Raw genomic sequence first — 15592 nt, 5'->3', positions numbered from 1 at the left:
CGAGCAGCCACGAGGCCGCCGGGGCCGCCGCCCTGCCTGGTCGACCAGCTGTCCGGCTCGGACTTGGTCCCCGGACCGGGGCGCGCGGGTCGACCAGATGTCCGCGGCGCTCGGGGCCGGGTCCCGGGGCTCTGGGTGCTCTGGGTGCTCTGGGTGCGCTCCCGGCCCTCTGTCGGCTCCGAAGGCCCCGCGGACTCGTAGCCACGGGGTCCGGCGGCGCGCGGGTCGACCAGATGTCCGCGCCGAGCGCCGCGGGACCGCAGGGCGCTCGGCCTTCTCGGAGGCTCGAGGGCTCCGGCGACCCGGCGGACGAGCAGCGGCGAGGCCGCCGTGGCCGCCGCCCTGCCGGGTCGACCGGCGACCCGACCCCCGTGTCTCGGGGGGGGGGGGGGGGAGCGGGTCGACCAGATGTCCGCACCGAGCGCCGCGGGGCCGTGGGGCCGCGGGGCGCTCGGCCTTCTCGGAGCCCCGAGGGCTCCCTGGAGGCTGCGGACGAGCAGCCGCGAGGCCCCCGGGGCAGCCGCCCTGCCGGGTCGACCGGCGGCCCGGCCCGGACTCGGGCCCCGGGTCCCGTGGCGCGCGGGTCGACCAGATGTCCGCGCCGAGCGCCACATGGCTGCGGGTCGCTCCGGCTTCTCGCAGTCCCGAGGGTTCCGCGGGCACGTAGCTGCGAGACCCGGGCGGCTGCCCTCCGCCCGGCTCACGGGGCGCTCGTGTCCATCAGCTGGTCGTGCGGAAATCCCGTGGTTGGCCTCCCTCCCTCCCTCCCTCCCTCCCTCCCTCCCTCGTCCAGCCGCCACGTTTTCGGGGTTCGTGCGACTGGGATGAAATAGACCTTCCCAACGTCAATCGGAGATCATCCATCATACCTCTCGAGTCCCCAAAAGCCAAGAAACACGCCAACCAAAACGCTTTTATTATGCCAACGGTTCCCGTTTTCATTCCTATCGTTTAGGGAGGTTTGGTGGCAGCAGCGGCCGAAAGCAAAAGGAAACCCGAGGAAAGCGGCTCCATCCACCAGGGCTGTGTCTCATCGGTGCCGACGCAGGAGGGACGGGCTTCGTTCGTTCGTTCGCTGCGGCCCAAATTCCCGGGCCGCCCGAGGACCGCTCGCACCGGCCCGAGGGAGGGAGCCCCGGCAGGCAGGATGCCTCCGGGGAAATGGCCAAGTCGACCGCGCGACCCACAACCCGCCCGACTCGGGGCGAGAAGGAGCATGGAGGAGGACTCCGTCCCCTAGTCGGCAGACGGCCCCGGGACAGGGACGTTCGCCAAAACCTCCCCAAGGCCGCTTTCCGTGACCGAGTCGGCCTCCCCGCCTGTACTCGTCCCGGCCCGAGAAACGAGACGCGGGGTGGATCGGGACCAGGCCACGCACCAGGCCGGCCGGCGCGGCATCCTCCCTCCCCCGACCTGACCTGACCTGGACGAACGCCTCCCCATCGCCCGCCCCCGCGAGGCTGATCCGTCCGGCCGGTGAGGAGGCCGCTTGTCGGGCGCCACCTGCTGCCCGGCATCCTCTTATATAGTGTTCGAGGAGGTCGACCAGGTGGCCCGGCCTGGATTGGGGGGGGGGGGCGCGGGGTGCGGTGTCCCGGGCGGCGGGGGACGGGGGGGGGTAGGAGTGGAGAGGGAAAGGTGGGCGTGGAGAATGCCGGGGTCGGGGGTCGGCGCGGGGCGGGGCGGGAGTTGGGGATAGGGGAGGGGCGGGAGGCCGTCTGGACATGGAGGGTCGGAAGAGCGGTGGTGACAATGATTTTCATTATCATTTAGAAAGAAGAACGTGGACTTCTTTAGAGGAGTCCTTTGAATAGCTTCTCCATTTAGTTAACATACATCCAAATGGAGGTCGGGAAACTTGGGTCCTGTTAACATATGGATGGAAGTGGAAAGAACTATCGCGATGACCGTCCTTGTGTTTCTTTTATTTTTTCTTTCTTCCTGCTCCCCAAAGCCGCCCCCCCACCCCCGCCCCGCCCCGCCCCGCCCCGCCCCGTCCCGTCCCGTCCCGTCCATAGTTGTAGGTTCCAGTGGTAGGTCTTTCGCGTTTCTGCTATGTGGGACGCCGCCTCGGCGTGGCTTGAAGGGCGATGCTGGGTCTGGGGCTGCGCCCAGGATCCGAACCGGTGAAAACCTGGGCCGTCGAAGCCGGGGGCCGGGGTGGGGGGCGCTACTTGACCGTTCGTCCACGGGCTCGGCCCCCGGCCCCTTGTTTTCTAGGGAGAGAGACAGAGAGACCCGATCCATTTTCCCTTGGCCTCTAAAGCGTGCGTGTGGTCGAAAGGCGACAGAGAGAGGGGTTCTGGTCCAGAAAGCCCCGACTGCGCCGCCGCGGGGATCGGTCGGTTCCGCCCGAACCGTCCGAGTCGGAAAGGAACGGACAGCTTTCCTCCTTTGGGCCCCTGACTTGGGACCGACAGGGGAAGAGGAACAGGCCTCTCTCCCTCACACCCTGGCCCCTTCCTCCAGGACGCCCTCCTTCTAGTCAGCCCGCCTCTGGCTTTTCCACACGCCGACGACCGCTCGTCGGCATGGACCCACCTTCCTTGGGGGACACCACCACACGACTCTCCCACTCGTCTGCGTGCCTTTCGTTGGCGTCGCTGCCAAAGGCGAGGGGTAGGGGTGGCGGTGGCAGGGACGGCAGGGGCCCAGCGGCTCTCTGGCGGGTGAGGAAGTCTTGCTGGTTCTCCTAGGTCGGTGATCTTTCTCGATCTCCACACACATTCTTCGTTTGGGGAGCCAAGAGACGCCCTCTGAGGAATCCCTATGGCCAGGGTCGATCACTTACTCGCTCACTGCCTCGGCCTCGGCCTCGGCCTCTGTCAGTCTTGTCTCTCTCCCTCCCTCCCTCCCTCCCTCCCTCCCTCCCTCGTCGGTCTCTGTGTGTGGACGTCTAGGTGGAGGCGAGGCAGGGAGGCCACCCACCCACCTACCTCGTGGTTTACCACACGCTCTACACGGAGGTAGAATTCCCATCCCACCGAATCCATCCTTTCCACGGGGCACAAGCCAGTGGCCTTCGGGAGTCTCTCTCCCCAAGGTGGCGCATCCGTCACGGCTATCTATTTCCAGAAGGTTTCCGTTTCCATCCCCTCCCCCCGAAAGAAAAAACGGCCCCACTCCCGGATCTGCCCCACCACGATCACCACCACCACTGCCGCCGCCGCCGCCGCCGCCATCTGCTGTCGCCCTCTAGGGTTGGACCGTTCTAGCTCTCTCCTCTGTGTGGAATCGCAACGTAGGTCGCCTTGGATGTCTGGCACCTCTCACTTAGCAGAAGGTTTTGGAGGCTCAGGCTGGGCCACGCTTTGGCCCGGGTCAGTGTTCCGTTCCTCCGGACGGCTTCCTCGTTTTCCACGAGAAGGAGCCGTGAAGACGGAAAGGAAGGGCGGATGGATGGCTTTTCCCGTGCTACCGAGTCCCTCTCCCCTTTTCCCCAAAGCGTGAGGGGCGGTCGAGAGGATCGTCTCTGATGACAAAAGTCAGAGGCACCCCGGGTCAGACACCGTGCGAGGCGTTGGTGTGTTCTCGAGAGGAGAACACGTCCCCGTCAGCGTTTCCTGTCGTTCTCGTTCCGAAAGGATTCACGCGCCACCCCGTCTCCCTCAAGGTCTTAGGGCTGTCGTGCTCCGCAGCCGTCACGTGTCGTGGATCCTGGGCACCACCACGCCACCCCGCCCCCCCCCCCCCCCCGCCATAGCTGTCGATCGCTATGTGGCACGCCTACGTTTGCCCAAAAGAGCAGTCCGATGGACAGCGTGGTGCTTTTCCCAGCAGGCAGGCAGGTGAGAGTCACCCCTCTAGAAGGTTTCCAAGCCCCGTTCCATTCTCAGAGGCAGCTCCTTTGGCCATCAAGGAGGCAGGCGATGGGGGTGGGGGTGGGGATGGGGATGGGGCAGGGGCCTCTGTCCCTCTGTCGCGGTAGAAATGATTGGGAAAGGAGGGACGATGGGCGTAGGTCGACCATCCTGGGCGGTGGTGCTTTGGGAGCTTTTTCTAGAAGAAGGAGCGAACGGCGTTCCCTGGGAAGGGAGGAAACCAGAGGAGGTCCCCCTCAGACCGACCTGGCACGAGAAGGACACACACTCTCTCTCTCTCTCTCTCTCTCTCCCTTTTCTTCCTGACTTGAAATCAGGAGACAAAACTCCCCTGCCAAAGGGGCCCTCCCAAAACGGGGAGTGAGGAAGACCTCCTTCTCTTCACGGCTGAAGTTCTCCCTGCCTTTCCTGGACGGGAAGGATAGCACCTACGCCCGCTGCCGTCGGTGACTTTTAGTCCCCCTGGAGAGGAAGAAATTCTTTCCCGTGGCCGAACCCTGGCGGTTCGTTCGTGCTGCAGAGGACGTGACCCTCTCTGACACACCCAGGAACCTCCTCGCTCCGGGTCGAGGAGAGGGAGTTCTGTTCTGTGGTTTAGAATGGTGCTTAAAAAGGGATGTCGCTTACAAAGGGTCCTCGTCCCCCTTCCTAAACCTAAACGGACGGCTCGGCTCGGAGGCGTGAGATACGTTTCGCATCCTCCTCGTCGTCTTCACTCAAAGTTTTATTGGAGTTTGGAAGATTTTATTTTTTGTCTTTCCTTTTTCTCCCCAAAGCCCCCCGGTACGTAGTTGTGTGTTCTTCGCGGTGGGTCCTTCTAGCGGTGGTATGTGGGACGCCGCCTCAGCGTGGTTTGATGAGCAGTGCCGTGTCCGCGCCCGGGATCCGAACGAACCGATGAAACACTGGGCTGCCTGCAGCGGAGCGCGCGAACTTAACCACTCGGCCACGGGGCCAGCCCCTTACTGGATTTTCAAAACAACTCCGGGGGCCGGCCCGGTGGCGCGGCGGTGAAGTTCGCACGTTCTGCTCCGCCGGCCCCGGGTTCGCCGGTCCGGATCCCGGGCACAGGACCCGGCACCGCTTGGCGAGCCACGCTGTGGCAGGCGTCCCACCTGGAAAGTAGAGGGGGATGGGCACGGATGTCAGCTCAGGGCCAGTCTTCCTCGGCCGACAGAGGAGGATTGGTGGCAGATGTTCGCTCAGGGCTCATCTTCCTCAAAAATAAAATAATAAATCGATTCGATAAAATGTCAAATAACACAACCGCGGGATCACGCTTAGAGTCACCCTTGGCCCGATGATGCCACTCCCCACCCCCCCCACCCCCCTGCCCCCCACCATTTGGAGGTGCCGTCAGTGGGATTCGTTCCTGTTTGTCCATCTTTCTTCCTCTTTTTTTTTTTTTTTTTAAAGACTGGCACCCGAGCTCATTGCCAATCTTTTCTTTTCTTTTTATTCCTCCTCCTTCTTCTTCTTCTCCCCAGAGCACCCCAGTACCTAGTTCTATATTCTCTTTGAGGGTCCCTCTGGTTCTGCCGTGTGGGACGCCACCTCAGCGTGGTTTGATGAGCGGTGCCGTGTCCGAGCCCAGGATCCGAACCTTCCAAGCCCCGGGCCGCTGAAGCGGAGCGTGCAAACTCAACTGCTCGGCCACGGGGTCAGCCCCTTCCTTCCTTCCTTCCTTCCTTCCTAAGGAGGAGGAGGCAGGCACTGTGTGAAGTCGCCAGTGAGTCTGTGGAAAGAGACGGAGGATTTCCCATGGGAAGCCGGGGCGGGGGACACGGACCGATGTCGTGCGAACTTGAAGGTGAAAGATCAAAAAACCCACACACGCCTAGAGCGGCGGGTTGCCCGTTAGGAGTTTGCTTGCCGGGCCCATAACGCAGGGCTCATCGATGAGCCAAACCGTCCGTGATCCTCAAGCAGTCTAGTAGGGTTAGAGAAAGGAGGGGGGCACTCTTTCTGCCCCAGATGAGGCGAGTTTCTCAGACAGCCACCCTGCCCCAACATCTTCCCTCCCTGCCTCCCGGCCCTTGGTGGACTGCGGCCTAAGGGTGGGGGAATTGAAGAAAGCCGTTCAATGGGAAAAAGCCCGAGGCCATGGGAGAGAGCTTCCTGCACTTGAATGAAGCCCTGACGCCAGGCCCATCGGAATGAATGGGCCTGACCTCCCCTCCCCCCTCCCCCCTCCCCCCTCCCAGGCTGGCGACTCGGCAGTGGAAGGCTAGGGGTTTCTTCCGAAATGGTGAACCGGCCCCCTTGTCCACAGGAAAACCACACACGGGTACAGCCTAGGCCGGATCTCAGGCCAAGTCGTCAGGGTGGCAAGATGATGGCGGATGAGAGGAAACTTGTTCTGGGACCGCACCGCCCCCCCCCCCATCGCCTCTCTGGCTGAGAAGAGGGCTGGGGAGCGGTGAGGGTCAGGGGGAGAGTGGGGGCGGGGCCGGGACAGGGACCACCGGGCAGTAGGACGGGAGTAGCCCTGAGGCCTGCCTGCCTGCTTCCTTCCCTGCCGGCGCAGGGCTGAGAGAGGCACGGGGCACGCTGGCTCCTGCCCCTTCACTCATTCGGGAAGCCTCCTGTTGTTGCTCCTGAGGTGCCGGCTGCGGTGACAGACAGAGCAAAACTCCTCTCTCTGTCTATTTCTTCAAAGGCCCGAGTCTGAGCTACGACAGATTCCCCTGTGGCTCAACCCGCAACCTCCCATCCTGCCAGACCAGACCCCTTGTCTAAAAACCTCCACTGGAGGAGCTCTTCCACCTGACTCGGAAAGGAAACACCAGCCCCGCCTCAGCCTCACACCCACCACCACCACCACCACCCGCCCCCCCCCCGCCCCACTCTCCTCCGGACCCAGATACCTAACAGAGGGAACAAAAATCCAAAAATCCTGCTGCTCTCCTTCTACCACCTCCACTTCAGAAGAGTCAGTCTCCCCCGAACACCTCAGACTCTGTGACTTCCCGCGGCCTCCCTTTCCCCGTCCCCATTCTCTCCCCGGACGGGCCCCATCTTACACTTGAACGACAGCTCCACCGCTCGGGGCAGCTGGACACGATGTCCCAAAGTGGCCCGGACGGTAGCCTGGTCGATTCCAAAGGACCCACGCACGCAGTCGGCCATAAACGTGGTGTGGAGATCGTGGACGTTTGCGGGCCTCTGATCAAATCACTGCTCCGGGGACCCCGGCGTCTAGGACCCGTCTTCTCCGTGTTCTTCACACCGTTGCTCCTGGGCCGGTTATTCTCTTCCCTCTCACTGACCTTAACGTTTTGTCTCTGCCATTGAATTTTGACTGTGCGAATGTGACTTGCCGCTGTAGGGCTGCGTGGATCTCTCAGGCATCCTGCTGTGCCGTGCGGGGGGGGGGGGGGAATCCTTGGTGGGTGGGTCGATAGACGTCCCTTTGGTTGTGCCCTGGAGGGGAGAGACAGAGGGGACGACTCAATCCACCACGAACGCTGATGTCGCTCCGATAAACCTGTAGCGGTGATTCTAGTTTATGGCCCGTGTCCTGAAAATAACTTCCCGAAGGGCCAGCCCGGCGGCACAGCGGTTAAGTTCGCACGTTCCGTTTTGTCAGCCAGGGGTTCGCAGGTTCGGATCCAGGGTGCGGACGTGGCGCCGCTTGGCGAGCCACGCTGTGGTCAGCGTCCCGCCTATCAAGGGGAGGGGGATGGGCACGGATGTTAGCTCGGGATCACTCTCCCGGGGCAAAAAGAGGAGAATTGGCAGCAGGTGTCAGCTCGGGGCTCGTCTTCCTCGAAAAATAAATTAATTAAATTAATAAAAACAACTTCCCAAACCTCTCTGATAACTTGAAGCTTTGAAGTTTTGCGAGGTGAAATCAGGTGATAAAAAAGTCCACGGACAGGGGCGGCCCCGTGGCCGAGTGGTTAAGTTCACAAGCTCCCCTTCGGCGGCCCAGGGTTTTGCCGGTTCAGATCCCGGGCACGGCACGGACACGGCACCGCTCGTCGGGCCGTGTGGAGGCGGCGTCCCACATGCCACAACTGGAAGGGCCCTCAACTAAGATAGACAACTATGTCATGGGGGGGATTGGGGGAGAAAAATCGGGAGGGGGGAAAAAAAAAACAAAAACGGAAGATTGGCAACAGGCGTTAGCTCTGTGAGGGCCGATCTTCCTCACCCAAAAACTAAAGTGAGATGAAATCAAATAAAGCGAAGGAAAAGATAAACCTATGAAATCCCATGTTTCTAAAAGTGGCCAAGTGTTTAGACATTGGCCAAGCGACGGAATGCTCATGGGAAGGACAGTTCCTAATTGCTGGCTTCTTAGTTTTCACCAAAATTAAGGTTCGTGAGGGTTAAAAAATCTACTTAACAAATGCGATGAAAGCCACTAGGCCGGCCCGGTGGCGCGCTGGTTAAGTGTGCCTGTTCCGCTTCGCCGGCCCGGGGTTCGCCAGTTCGGATCCCGGGGGTGGACGTGGCACCGCTGGGCGAGCCACGTGGTGGTAGGCGTCCCACATATGAAATAGAGGAAGATGGGCACGGAGGTGAGCTCAGGGCCAGCCTTCCTCGGCAAAAAGAGGAGGATTGGCAGCAGTTAGCTCAGGGCTCATCGTCCTCAAAACAAAACAAAACAAAACAAAAAGCCACTAAAAGTGAATATGGGAAACATCTTTGTGTTCAAGGAAAGTGAGATGGCTGCCTTCAGGCAAGAGGGCCTAAAAAGTAAAGATCGTTTTGTCTGTGAAAAGGTGATCAAAGTTTCACGGGGAAAATAATCTGAGAAAAAGGCCTGTTCGTGGTCAAGTGGCCTAAAATTGGAACGAGTGGACAGATAGAAATGGCGAGCGATAGGATCTATGGGAGTCTATGAGGAAGCCATTGGGTGTCGGCCTAATTCGGCCTGACAGTGTTTTTCGAAAAGGGCCTGACGTGGCCGTCGAGCACGCATCGCATCGTAGATCCGCTTTACACATTTCCTACGGCAAGAACCAATGCCCTTAAGGGAAAGGAGCAGCTTCCCCGTGCTCGGGCCTTTCCTTAAGGAGAGGCATCTTTCCTTAGGCTAGGAGCGGATGGTTGCGCTCACCTTTGACCATCCGGCTCCCCTGTGACCACCCAGGCCCAGACAACAGACCTGCCACCCAGCAGTGTCTGTCGATCGCTGTGCCGACAGAGCAGTCTCGCGACTATCATCCAAGGGACCTTTCGATCCTATGTGAAACGTCCTCTCTGGGGGTCTAGAAGCACTCTGTACACCCCACTTCCCGGGCACCCTCTCTTCCTTCGGGAAGAAAGGCCCCGGGCCACAGTCCTCACATTTTAGCTCAGAATAAACGCACCCCGATTTTCACGGATAGATTGGTTCCGGATTATTTCCGTCGACAGAATGGAATCAAGTCAATGAGTTTCAAGATCGGAGGGAAGCTGATGCAAAATCAGAATTTGTTTTTCTCACTCCCGAAAGGATACTTTTCTCTAACTTCTAGTCTCCTCCTGATAAAGACATTGGAAAAGGTTTCTCTTGACCTCTGAGGGAATCGACACCAAAGACAGAGATCCTCCATTTTGTCAGAATGATTTCCTAGGCCTCCAATGGAGGAGGCCTCCCTCGGACGGGAGCTCAGCTTTTGTTTTGCAACAGTTTTCCTCTCTCTGCTTGCCTTTAACATCTCCTTTCCCGTTCTTCTTTTTTGGAAGGGAAATACGTGCACCGCTGGGGAAAAAAAAAAAAAAAAGAATTTTCTAAATGACCAAAGAAGATCTACGACTGTTGTTATTTTGGTTTCACGGAGCAGTTCCACGTCCACATTTACTCCATTTTAAACACCCACACACACTCACAGCACGGCGCTGTGAGGATGTCCCGGGGAACTCGATTTGTGGAGGGAATGGCTGTGAGGTCTCTGCCCCCCAACCCCCACCATTTGGGTGCTTCTGCTTGTTGATGAGGACGGGAAGCCCTGCTGAAATCCATATTCTTATCACCACACGTGCATCTGCACCCATGCTCCCCCCCGTGTGTCGTCTTTGGGCTTTGCTGTGGCCCCGTGCGGAGGGAGACCTGTTTTGTGTTGTAAACTTTTCCGCGGCCAAGCGGCTCGGTCCTTTCCTCTACGACTTGTGGGCTCTGTCTGTCCGTCTGCCTTAGAGAGACCCTCTGGGCCGGAAGTGACAGGCTGCACACAATTCCTGACAGACTGCGGACAATTCCTCCGTCGTCACGGTCCTTCTCTGATGACGTGCATGGTTTCGGTTTGACAGCGACCCCCACCCCCCACCCCGCCGTGATTTTCTAAGTCCTCCCGGGAGCCCGGGAAGTGCTCGGGCCGCTCCGGGAAGCGGGGGCCGGCAGCCCCGGCCTGCCCCGTGGCATCTCCGGGGACTTTTCCACCTCTGTCCGCGTCAGCCAGCCGGCAGCCCCGCGCCCGGCCCGGCCCAGAAGTCACGTGGGGAGTCTGTCCCCTTCCTGGCAAGCCCACCCACCCCACCCCCCTCCCCGCCGATTTTCCAACACCTCCTTCTGCGCCCAGGGTTGCCCTGTGCTGCCTGGGAGCTCCGAGGTGGACACCCTGGGGCCTCACGTGGTGACCTCCCGCCCGCCCCAAGCGGGCCCAGAGAGAAAGAGAGAGAGAGAGAGAGACAGAGAGAGACAGAGACAGAGACAGAGACAGAGAGAGACAGAGACAGAGACAGAGACAGAGACAGAGACAGAGAGAGACCTGACCCGGCGGTGGGCTCAGGCTGTGCACTCTCGCTGGCTGGTGACCCGGTTCCCTCCCGCTGACCCCTCCGCGCCGGTCGTTGGGCGCCATCTGGCGGCCGCTTTTACAGAGTGGCCCTCCTCCGGAGCCCCGGCGACATGAGCAAGGGATGGGACTCGCAGGACGTCTGTGTGGTTTCCAGTGTGGGGCTGTGTGGAACAGAGCTGCTAAGAACATTCATGCCCCGGATTCTGTGTGAATGAACAGGAACGTGGCCGCAGCCCCCACCCCGCCCCCCGCCCCAGCCCCCGGGAGTGGTGGGAGTGGTGCCCTCCAGACCACCCTCGGGTTGGATGCCTCCCTCCCTGGAAGGACTCACGGGACTCCACAAAAGCTGACTTCCTGGAGGTCCAGCGGAGACCCCCAAGGCCCAAGGCCCCCCCCCCCCACCCACCCACCACAGATCACTGTGGAAGCCTTAATGACCCAAGGCTCCAGCTACATACAGACGCTCTTAGGAGGCAAGATACACCAAAGGCTTATGTAGGTTGCCACTTTCGGTGGTTGTTTCCGCGGCGTGTCAGTTTTGGAACCCGCCACGCCCTTTTTCACAGAGGCCATACCGTTTCCCTTCACCACCAGTGAGGCGTGAGTGACTGACTTGGCTTCTCCGCGACCTGACTAGCAGTTTGATCCTGTTCCGGTATTTGGAAGAAGGCAGTCTCACCCATGTGTCCCCACAATGTCTCCCTCTAATTTTCTCACTTGCTTTTCCAGGGAACAGCTCACATCTTTTCATGCGCTTATCGGTCATCCATGCGTACCTCCTCCACCCCAGGTGAAAGTGCCTGCTCTGTCTATTGGTCTTCCATTCTTTTTGTATTTTTCAGTGTTGATTTCCCCCGGGTCTCCACTCCATTGTGGGTTTTGTTTTTTGTTTTTTGTTTTTTGTTTTTTTTTTTTGCTTAAAGATTGTCACCTGAGCTAGGCACTGTTGCGCTGCTTCCTCAGTTTCAGAGGGTACCTTTTTCAGGGTTGCTTTTTGACCGGGTCTCCTCGCCATTGTATTTTTTTATTTTATTTTTTTTGCTTAAAGATTGCCACCTGAGCTAGCCTCTGTTGCCCATCTTCTTCGGTTTCAGAGGGTAGATTTCTCAGTGTTGCTTTTTCGCCAGCTCTCCACGCCCTTGCGTCTTTTTTTTTTCTGCTTGAAGGCTGCAACCTGAGCTAGCTTCTTTTGCCCATGTTCGTCAGTTTCAGAGGGTGGATTTCTCCGTGTTGCTTTTTCCCCAGGTCTCCACACCCTTGTGTGTTTCTTTGGCTTAACGATTGCCACCTGAGGTAGCCTCTGTTGCCCATCTTCGTCCGTTTCAGAGGGTGGATTTCTCAGTGTTGCCTTTTCCCCAGCTCCCCACGCCCTTGTGTGTTTCTTTTGCTTAAAGATTGTCACCTGAGCTAGGCACTGTTGCCCTGCTTCCTCAGTTTCAGAGGGTACCTTTTTCAGGGTTGCTTTTTGACCGGGTCTCCTCGCCATTGTATTTTTTTATTTTATTCTTTTTGCTTAAAGATTGCCACCTGAGCTAGCCTCTGTTGCGCTTCTTTCTCAGTTCTAGAGGGTAGATTTCTCCGTGTTGCTTTTTCCCCAGGTCTCCACGCACTTCCTTTTATTTTTCCTTAAAAATTGCCACCTGAGCTAGCCTCTGTTGTCCATCTTCGTCGGTTTCAGAGGGTAGATTTCTCACTGTTGCTTTTTTGCCAGGTCTGCACGCCCTTGTGTTTTTCTTCTGCTTAAAGGTTGCAACCTGAGCTAGCTTCTTTTGCCCATGTTCCTCAGTTTCAGAGGGTGGATTTCTCCGTGTTGCTTTTTCCCCAGGCCTCCACGCCCTTGTGTGTTTCTTTTGCTTAACGATTGCCACCTGAGCTAGCCTCTGTTGCCCATCTTCGTCCTTTTCAGAGGGTGGATTTCTCAGTGTTGCCTTTTCCCCAGCTCCCCACGCCCTTGTGTGTTTCTTTTGCTTAAAGATTGCCACCTGAAGCCAGCCTCTCTTGCCCATCTTCCTCAGTTTCAGAGGGTAGATATTTCAGGGTTGCTTTTTCCCCAGGGCTCCACGCCTTTGTGCTTTGTTTTTGCTTAAGGATTGCCACCTGAGGTAGCCTCTCTTGCCCATCTTCCTCAGTTTCAGAGGGTGGATTTCTCCGTGTTGCTGTTTCCCCAGGTCTCCACGCCCTTGTGTGTTTCTTTTGCTTAAAGATTGCCACCTGAGCTAGCCTCTGTTGCCCATCTTCGTCCGTTTCAGAGGCTGGATTTCTCAGTGTTGCCTTTTCGCCAGCTCCCCACGCCCTTGTGTGTTTCTTTTGCTTAAAGATTGTCACCTGAGCTAGGCACTGTTGCCCTGCTTCCTCAGTTTCAGAGGGTACCTTTTTCAGGGTTGCTTTTTGACCGGGTCTCCTCGCCATTGTATTTTTTTATTTTATTTTTTTTGCTTAAAGATTGCCACCTGAGCTAGCCTCTGTTGCGCTTCTTTCTCAGTTCTAGAGGGTAGATTTCTCCGTGTTGCTTTTTCCCCAGGTCTCCACGCACTTCCTTTTATTTTTCCTTAAAAATTGCCACCTGAGCTAGCCTCTGTTGTCCATCTTCGTCGGTTTCAGAGGGTAGATTTCTCACTGTTGCTTTTTTGCCAGGTCTGCACGCCCTTGTGTTTTTCTTCTGCTTAAAGGTTGCAACCTGAGCTAGCTTCTTTTGCCCATGTTCCTCAGTTTCAGAGGGTGGATTTCTCCGTGTTGCTTTTTCCCCAGGCCTCCACGCCCTTGTGTGTTTCTTTTGCTTAACGATTGCCACCTGAGGTAGCCTCTGTTGCCCATCTTCGTCCGTTTCAGAGGGTGGATTTCTCAGTGTTGCCTTTTCCCCAGCTCCCCACGCCCTTGTGTGTTTCTTTTGCTTAAAGATTGCCACCTGAAGCCAGCCTCTCTTGCCCATCTTCCTCAGTTTCAGAGGGTAGATATTTCAGGGTTGCTTTTTCCCCAGGTCCCCACGCCTTTGTGTTTTGTTTTTGCTTAACGATTGCCACCTGAGCTAGCCTCTCTTGCCCATGTTCCTCAGTTTCAGAGGGTAGATATTTCAGGGTTGCTTTGTCCCCAGGGCTCCACGCCTTTGTGCTTTGTTTTTGCTTAAGGATTGCCACCTGAGGTAGCCTCTCTTGCCCATCTTCCTCAGTTTCAGAGGGTGGATTTCTCCGTGTTGCTTTTTCCCCAGGTCTCCACGCCCCTGTGTGTTTCTTTTGCTTAAAGATTGCCACCTGAGCTAGCCTCTGTTGCCCATCTTCGTCCGTTTCAGAGGCTGGATTTCTCAGTGTTGCCTTTTCGCCAGCTCCCCACGCCCTTGTGTGTTTCTTTTGCTTAAAGATTGTCACCTGAGCTAGGCACTGTTGCCCTGCTTCCTCAGTTTCAGAGGGTACCTTTTTCAGGGTTGCTTTTTCACCGGGTCTCCTCGCCATTGTATTTTTTTATCTTATTTTTTTTGCTTAAAGATTGCCACCTGAGCTAGCCTCTGTTGCGCTTCTTTCTCAGTTCTAGAGGGTAGATTTCTCCGTGTTGCTTTTTCCCCAGGTCTCCACGCACTTCCTTTTATTTTTCCTTAAAAATTGCCACCTGAGCTAGCCTCTGTTGTCCATCTTCGTCGGTTTCAGAGGGTAGATTTCTCACTGTTGCTTTTTTGCCAGGTCTGCACGCCCTTGTGTTTTTCTTCTGCTTAAAGGTTGCAACCTGAGCTAGCTTCTTTTGCCCATGTCCCTCAGTTTCAGAGGGTGGATTTCTCCGTGTTGCTTTTTCCCCAGGCCTCCACGCCCTTGTGTGTTTCTTTTGCTTAACGATTGCCACCTGAGGTAGCCTCTGTTGCCCATCTTCGTCCGTTTCAGAGGGTGGATTTCTCAGTGTTGCCTTTTCCCCAGCTCCCCACGCCCTTGTGTGTTTCTTTTGCTTAAAGATTGCCACCTGAAGCCAGCCTCTCTTGCCCATCTTCCTCAGTTTCAGAGGGTAGATATTTCAGGGTTGCTTTTTCCCCAGGTCTCCACGCCTTTGTGTTTTGTTTTTGCTTAACGATTGCCACCTGAGCTAGCCTCTCTTGCCCATGTTCCTCAGTTTCAGAGGGTAGATATTTCAGGGTTGCTTTGTCCCCAGGGCTCCACGCCTTTGTGCTTTGTTTTTGCTTAAGGATTGCCACCTGAGGTAGCCTCTCTTGCCCATCTTCCTCAGTTTCAGAGGGTGGATTTCTCCGTGTTGCTTTTTCCCCAGGTCTCCACGCCCTTGTGTGTTTCTTTTGCTTAAAGATTGCCACCTGAGCTAGCCTCTGTTGCCCATCTTCGTCCGTTTCAGAGGCTGGATTTCTCAGTGTTGCCTTTTCGCCAGCTCCCCACGCCCTTGTGTGTTTCTTTTGCTTAAAGATTGTCACCTGAGCTAGGCACTGTTGCCCTGCTTCCTCAGTTTCAGAGGGTACCTTTTTCAGGGTTGCTTTTTAACCGGGTCTCCTCGCCATTGTATTTTTTTATCTTATTTTTTTTGCTTAAAGATTGCCACCTGAGCTAGCCTCTGTTGCCCATCTTCGTCCGTTTCAGAGGCTGGATTTCTCAGTGTTGCCTTTTCGCCAGCTCCCCACGCCCTTGTGTGTTTCTTTTGCTTAAAGATTGTCACCTGAGCTAGGCACTGTTGCCCTGTTTCCTCAGTTTCAGAGGGTACCTTTTTCAGGGTTGCTTTTTGACCGGGTCTCCTCGCCATTGTTTTTTTTTATTTTATTTTTTTTGCTTAAAGATTGCCACCTGAGCTAGCCTCTGTTGCGCTTCTTTCTCAGTTCTAGAGGGTAGATTTCTCCGTGTTGCTTTTTCCCCAGGTCTCCACGCACTTCCTTTTATTTTTCCTTAAAAATTGCCACCTGAGCTAGCCTCTGTTGTCCATCTTCGTCGGTTTCAGAGGGTAGATTTCTCACTGTTGCTTTTTTGCCAGGTCTGCACGCCCTTGTGTTTTTTTTCTGCTTAAAGGTTGCAACCTGAGCTAGCTTCTTTTGCCCATGTTCCTCAGTTTCAGAGGGTGGATTTC

General features: G+C 56.8%; 1 long non-coding RNA gene across 2 annotated transcripts; it reads right to left on the bottom strand.

The window, feature by feature from the left end:
* Positions 1–4529: 4529 nt before the first annotated feature.
* LOC139042931 (uncharacterized) lies at positions 4530–8236 on the bottom strand. 2 transcript variants are annotated; one of them, XR_011500023.1, is made up of 3 exons: positions 6845–8236; positions 5322–5556; positions 4530–5034 (listed from the first exon to the last, which is right to left on the bottom strand). It is a non-coding gene; the product is annotated as an uncharacterized lncRNA (long non-coding RNA). The 2 variants fall into 2 exon arrangements; XR_011500022.1 differs by having other exon boundaries at positions 4551–5038; positions 6845–7185.
* Positions 8237–15592: the final 7356 nt, after the last annotated feature.

This window comes from Equus asinus, unplaced genomic scaffold, assembly GCF_041296235.1.
Source record: "Equus asinus isolate D_3611 breed Donkey unplaced genomic scaffold, EquAss-T2T_v2 contig_107, whole genome shotgun sequence".
Classification (NCBI taxonomy): Eukaryota; Metazoa; Chordata; class Mammalia; order Perissodactyla; family Equidae; genus Equus; species Equus asinus.
The sequence above is the reverse complement of the archived record's forward strand: the minus strand, read 5'-3'. Positions and strand labels throughout refer to the sequence as shown.